Source organism: Silene latifolia, unplaced genomic scaffold (assembly GCF_048544455.1).
Source record: "Silene latifolia isolate original U9 population unplaced genomic scaffold, ASM4854445v1 scaffold_800, whole genome shotgun sequence".
In the NCBI taxonomy this organism is placed as follows: Eukaryota; Viridiplantae; Streptophyta; class Magnoliopsida; order Caryophyllales; family Caryophyllaceae; genus Silene; species Silene latifolia.
Genome location: NW_027413712.1, coordinates 6,289 through 12,470, shown reverse-complemented (window position 1 = coordinate 12,470; position 6,182 = coordinate 6,289). Strand labels below are relative to the sequence as shown.

The window sequence follows — 6,182 nt, the reverse complement described above, 5'->3', positions numbered from 1 at the left end:
ATTGCGTGCTTATACTTGCTCTGCTTTTGCAGATAAGAGCAATAACATGAAATGCGTACTCATTTGAAAGCTTTGTACATATCGTTTCGGGTTCGTGTTTAGAGAGTTCGACCCAAACCCGACCCAAGTAAATATCGTGCCGTGTTAGCGTCGATCCACTTCTATAAATGGGTCATTAAATCTCAAACCAAACCCGTTAATTTTGGTGTCATGTTTAAGTTAAATCACAGTTTGTAATACGGAATATATAGTGTGCGGAATTGACCAGTACAAACTACAATCACAGTTAAATCACAGTTTGTAATGCATACTCACATGACGTCATTTTTCTTTTTCTTTTTTTTGGTACAATGTAACTACGCAAGTATAGTGTATAAAAATCACCAAGTTTTGCTATAGACGGATTATATCCGTCTATAGCAAGAGACGGGTCAAATATCCTTAAAGTGGTGACAGTTTTGGGCCCCACGACGCAAGTTTTTGTTTATCTTATGCGTAATGTGGTATGTTACTTGTCCCGTCTTTAGCCATAGACGGATAGTTACCGTCTATAATGAGATTTTGTGTAAAAATAAGATCATTTACAAACCAAGTCCCAGACATTACACAATTAGTTTCTCATTTTTTAACCATCTTTCATTGATTTTTGCAATAAGAAACTTGATGCTACTAATGATACGACTTCTAACAATTTGAGCTATTTAATTTGTTCACTAAAATTTGAGATTTTTGCAGCTTGAATTGAATTCCAGTCGACTTTCATTTCTTTACAGCCAAATGTGATAAATGCACGCCATAACCACGACTTTCTGATCATTTCTCTTCATCATAGTCCCCTGCTCTTCTTGCACCACATTATTTGTATGCAGAATCAGTGGGGACAATCAATCGGTTAGGAACCGACCTACAAGGTACACCCTTCCTAACGAAGTCGCGAAAGCGGGTCGAAGCATTCTTCTTCGCTTAGATACGTCTGTAAAGGAACAAAACCAAGGGAAGCAAGCCACTTCCATAAGGGGGAGCTCAAATGAAATATAGTGTATATGGCAAATGAGGTGCGAGAGAAGTGAACTTGCTCTGGCAAGAGACGCACGGAGCCCTGCTGTTCGTAAGCTCAGCTAAATGCATGTGGGGACCGAGCCCTATAAATATGGGGAACTTTCAGTCGAAGGACATCTTCCTTATCCGTTCATTCCGTCATTCAAGAACGTAACCACCTGTAAGCACACAGCATCATCAGTTGCTTCATTGGCTGCAATTGGATCCTCTCTATCTGGTAGCTGATCACTTCACCCGCTGGCAAGGAGAAGTAGCTTTCCAGGTCCAAGGTTTAATAAAGAAATTTCATTCATATATAATACTTAATTACCAGTAAAAGGTGAAAAATGCTCCCCCAAAACTCTTCTGTTGTATAAACTCTCAAATATCAGACACCCTTGAGTTTCTTCCTGCTGCTCAGATACAACACATGCTCTCTTCACAGACTCTTATTCTCTTCAGTTGCATCCTCCTGTTGAGTGCATTCTGAGTGACTAACCAGGCTTGAAAGGCATGTTTAGGAGTAACCCAGTAATGCTAGGCCTGAAAGGCATGTTCAGGAATAACCCAAGAATGCCAGATTACCCTGCTCCATTCATCAATCTGATCCTCAGGTCAGAGCCAATTATAGATGCTTTTTACAGTATACCCATTAGTTTGTACCCACTTTCCATTTTCAAAGCCTCCGACTTCTAGTTCTGAGTTTGGAATATAATCTAAAGTTTAACCATGTGAATTTGCGTATTGAATTAAAATAATTGAGACATCAAACTCTATCAATTTGGGTTTCAGGAGACTTTGAAAACACAAAATAGAGTCACAAGTTTATAGTATTAAACCAGCTAAAGAGAAGAGGAACTACTACCGCTGTATAATCTTCATGTCAAGTCAAATTGCTCTGACTACTACGGAGTACTAAATAAATATGAGTATTATGTCCAAGTTGCTAACATTTTTTCAGAATAATCACTCTTTGTTAGTCCTGTAAAAAACGGATCTCAATTAACAATCCAACCCAACCCAATCCAACTCATTATTTGAGGGTCATGAACCCGTAAATTTTGACCTATTTTACATTAGCTTAGTTAGAAGTATTCGACAGGTTTGCGGTCCAAGTGTCGGAATCGGCTACTTTCTGAAAATTCATCACATCTCGGTCTCAATTGACTATGTATGTTCGTCTATGTTGAAACTTCTAAGTTCTAATTGAGCAGGTCTGTGTTCAAGTGTGTCCAACTCAGCCATCTTATGAAAATTATACCAGGAAACAGAATGTATGTACACAGCCATTTGAACATCCAAAAAACAACATTTTAATTGCAAGCCAATTTCACATTTGGAAAAATCAGCATCGAATAACAGATCAATCAAACGCCGGCAATGATAAGATCATACAAAATTACAAGTAAATAATAGCTTAGAATAATTAAATCTAGAACACGTATTTCGTTCAATATGACGCACAAAAATCCAATATAATTAAGCAAAACAATGAAGATTTCTAAGATACATACGAACCTGTGAAGCAACGATTATAGCCTTATAGGTGCATTCAGAAGAGTGGCAACAGAAATGACGGTTTTTTTTAGCGTGATAGTTGATGAGTTGAACCCCAACGGCAGAATTAAATCGAATACTCCCTACTTCCCGATCATCTCGTGTCGAACAATTGAGACATCAAACTCTATCAATTAACACCAACCATTCATAACCTCGGTGAGCAGTGAGGAAGTAGTAGAGAGTATGAATATATAGTTAGAAATCATAGAGGGAGAAAGTTTACCATTGAAGATAGTCATATACCAATACTATTTTGAATTGAAAGTGGAAAATAAGGTAAAGAAGAAGGAGATAACCAATAGTTAGTTTCAATTTTGGACTGCTTTCAGTAGTATTAGGCTCCTGCTGGATGGCGTAGGGGTGGCGTAGGGGTGCCCGTTGAATAGCTGTGGTTGTATGGCACAGTTTGGCAGGACCGAACACAAATTTGGGTATCGGAATTTCGTGTTTGCTGTGGTAATATATGTGAGCTTCCATTTGCGCTGAAAGGAAGAAAAGACGGAAAATCAAAATCGAATCGAAGACAAACTCATGAACAAACCGTAAAGCTTAGGTCCAATGAAGTAATCAAATAGAAATCAAAGGAAGGAAAACATACAAAATGAAAATCAAATTAAAGTAATATAAGATTATGACCCCAAAAAAGCAAGGTAGAGATCTGACTCCCATCTATGGAAAGCTTCAATTATGAGGATGAGTAACCTGAAAAATATCACAGAATTGTATTAGTAAAAATTTAACAAATTTACTGAAAAATGAAATTTCCAACTCTCTTATAGTCATATTCATATGAAGCTAGGTGAAGAATTGAAACGTAACATTGAATTTGGGAAAGATAAAAGGGCATGAGAAGTGGAGAAATGATGAGGAAGATGAAGTTGAAAGAGGCTGGTATAATGAAGAGTGAGGAGGTGCCAGTTAATGGGTCTTTAATGATAGCAATGAAGGGAAAAGGAAGAACTTTTAAGTTTATATTTTTCTTCAGCCAAAGAAGAAAACGTCAAAGTAGGGTAAATAAGCTGTATTTGTGCTGATGACGTGGTGGCATGGGTAGAGGGGATTCCTGACGTGGCGAGAATAATATATGGATAGTTTGTCTTTTTATAATATTTATAGATATTTTTTTTAATGAAGCTGATAGAGATGGAGGAGAGGAAGTGCAACAGGTAAATATCATTTTTTTTCTTTTTACGTTTTACTGTAGTAGTTTATTGATGCGGACGTGTCATTCCATAGTCAAACGTGGCATTTCGTTAATCAAAGGTGGCATTTCATGATCATACGCGCATTTCTACGTGACTTTATGAGTCATTTTAAAGACGCGACTTCATTTTAAGTGCGAAACTTTTAATAAAGATTTTATGTGTTTATAAAATTGATAAAAGTTTATGTGTTGGCATTTTGATTGCAAATGTGGCATAGTAATTATCTGACGTGGCTTTTTACAATCACACGTGGCTTTGTTGACGTGGACTTTATGAGCCATTTTAAATTAGGCTTTTAATAGTATTTTATAGATTATTTGATAATCGAATAATAAATGTTGAGATAGAATATTGTAATTAATAGTTAATTTACTATATTAATACGGTGTGTTATAATATATTTTGAGGCGGAGGTAATTAGCTAATTATAATTACAAGGAGTTGTAAAAATTAGCTAAATGAGTTTCATAAGACATATTTTGATAAAATGATAAGGTCACTTAAGAGTCGAGTGTACATTATTCAATAATTTGTATTATTTAAGTGCTAAATAATCAAATTAATATTTAATTATATAAGATGATTAAATATAGAACTTATATGCATTTGTGGAACAAATGTCAAAAGTCAAAATAAGACCCATATGATATGTTTGGACCGGTCATATAAGTAGTGTATAACACACTTTTATTTGCCAAACACTCAACCTAAGCACATGGTATGTTTTGGTTGATTTATTTACATTTGACCTCTTATATATACCCCACCCTTTGATCATTAGTGGGATGAAAATTTTAGACGAAAATTTGTCCATAAAAGGACCCTTTTGGCCATGTAACATGTAAGAAAAAAGGAACCTTTTTCCATCATTTTCTTCACCATCTTGATTAAAAGTTGATCAAAAATCCATCAAAATAAAATCACAAATAATAATATTTACCAAGTATTATTAATAGCAATAATACATAAATATTATTAAGGGCTTTCTACTAGTATTTTCTAGTCTAATTTATATTAGTAGTATTGGGGTTAGTCTTGGGTGCCATCATAGGAGGTACTCTACTATGACTACTAGGAAGAAGGAGGATCTTCCATTCATATTTAGTTTAAAAAACAAAGGAGGAGTCCTTTGTTGTGCCCATAATTTCCTACTAGCAATGTAAAGAAAATTCTTACTTTTACTCATTTTTGCCTATATAATCTCATCCATGTAACTAGATCATGCATATACTAAATTAACATGTAATTTACTTACTAATTAAAGAGTCTAATTAGAGATCTAGCACCTTCAAGTGGTATCAGAGCTTTGTTGTTGCATGCATGTCGATTTTCGACCGTTTTATCGAGTTATAAGTGTTAGATATCTATATCTCATTATACAACATATTCATATATATTGCAATTTAATTTTGTCATAAAAAATAAATTTAGATCTTATGCATGCAAACATAATTAAAATAGAGAAGAAATCGTCATTCTTACTATAGTAGTTTCGGATTAAAAGGGCACAAGTGAGTTCTCCTTCTCACTTGTTCTTGAGCTTTTATAAATGGAAGAAAAATGATTCAAGTTTGAATCTCTCCCAAAGATGAATACCCAAGATAACCTCTTAAAATAAATATTATTTGAATCTAGAACAATATTTATCTTACTAAAATTGACCCAAAACTATTATTTTTGTCTCTTGTAATTTCGCCAAGAGAGAGATAATTTTGGAGCTTTTTATTTCTCTAGTTTTTCATAAGATGTAGAGAGATTTTTGTATTTCTTACACTAGAAATCATATGTAAAACTATGAATGAATAATTAGAGAGAAAAACTCTCTATGATGCCCTTTGAAAACCGGTGGGGTGAAAGCGAGAGAGCCAATGCATGGGCAAGTTATTGTTCTCAAGAAAACATAGGTATGCATGGCTACTATCTAGGTGTGTAATCATGTTGTTTCCACTTAAATAATTTAACACAATTTAAACACTATACTCCCTCCAATATTTCGGTCCATATAAGATAAAATGGGTTCTATTTTATCTTTGTCAATTTATTAATTTGTCACATGTCACAAGTCATGTAAAATTGTCATGCATTTTAACATATTAAAAATCAACGTATTAATAAAAATACGTTATGTACAAAATCGACTTAGTAATTCATAATTACTTGTACCAAAACTGTTTACCAATTATAAATCACAACGTCTTGTATTTATAATAAATTATTCATTCAGCTTCAATTGTTTCCGTAGAACAATAATTTCATCTAAGCAATCAAACAATTGACATTTTAGACCGTGTCTAATTTAATCAAATTACAACGAGACACGTAAATATTACTTCCAAAATCGTCCGTCAATTTTAAGTAATTCAATTGACTCGTGTCGTC

At 34.2% G+C, this 6,182-nt stretch overlaps 1 long non-coding RNA gene across 6 annotated transcripts; it reads right to left on the bottom strand.

Moving 5' to 3' along the window:
- Window positions 1–568: 568 nt before the first annotated feature.
- LOC141640478 (uncharacterized) lies at window positions 569–3,579 on the bottom strand. Of its 6 annotated transcripts, XR_012543012.1 has the most exons (6): window positions 3,418–3,579; window positions 3,235–3,300; window positions 2,557–3,080; window positions 1,370–1,736; window positions 1,077–1,217; window positions 569–973 (listed from the first exon to the last, which is right to left on the bottom strand). It is a non-coding gene; the product is annotated as an uncharacterized LOC141640478 (long non-coding RNA). The 6 variants fall into 6 exon arrangements; XR_012543011.1 differs by having other exon boundaries at window positions 569–1,217; window positions 3,197–3,300; XR_012543010.1 differs by having other exon boundaries at window positions 569–1,217; window positions 1,370–1,754.
- Window positions 3,580–6,182: the final 2,603 nt, after the last annotated feature.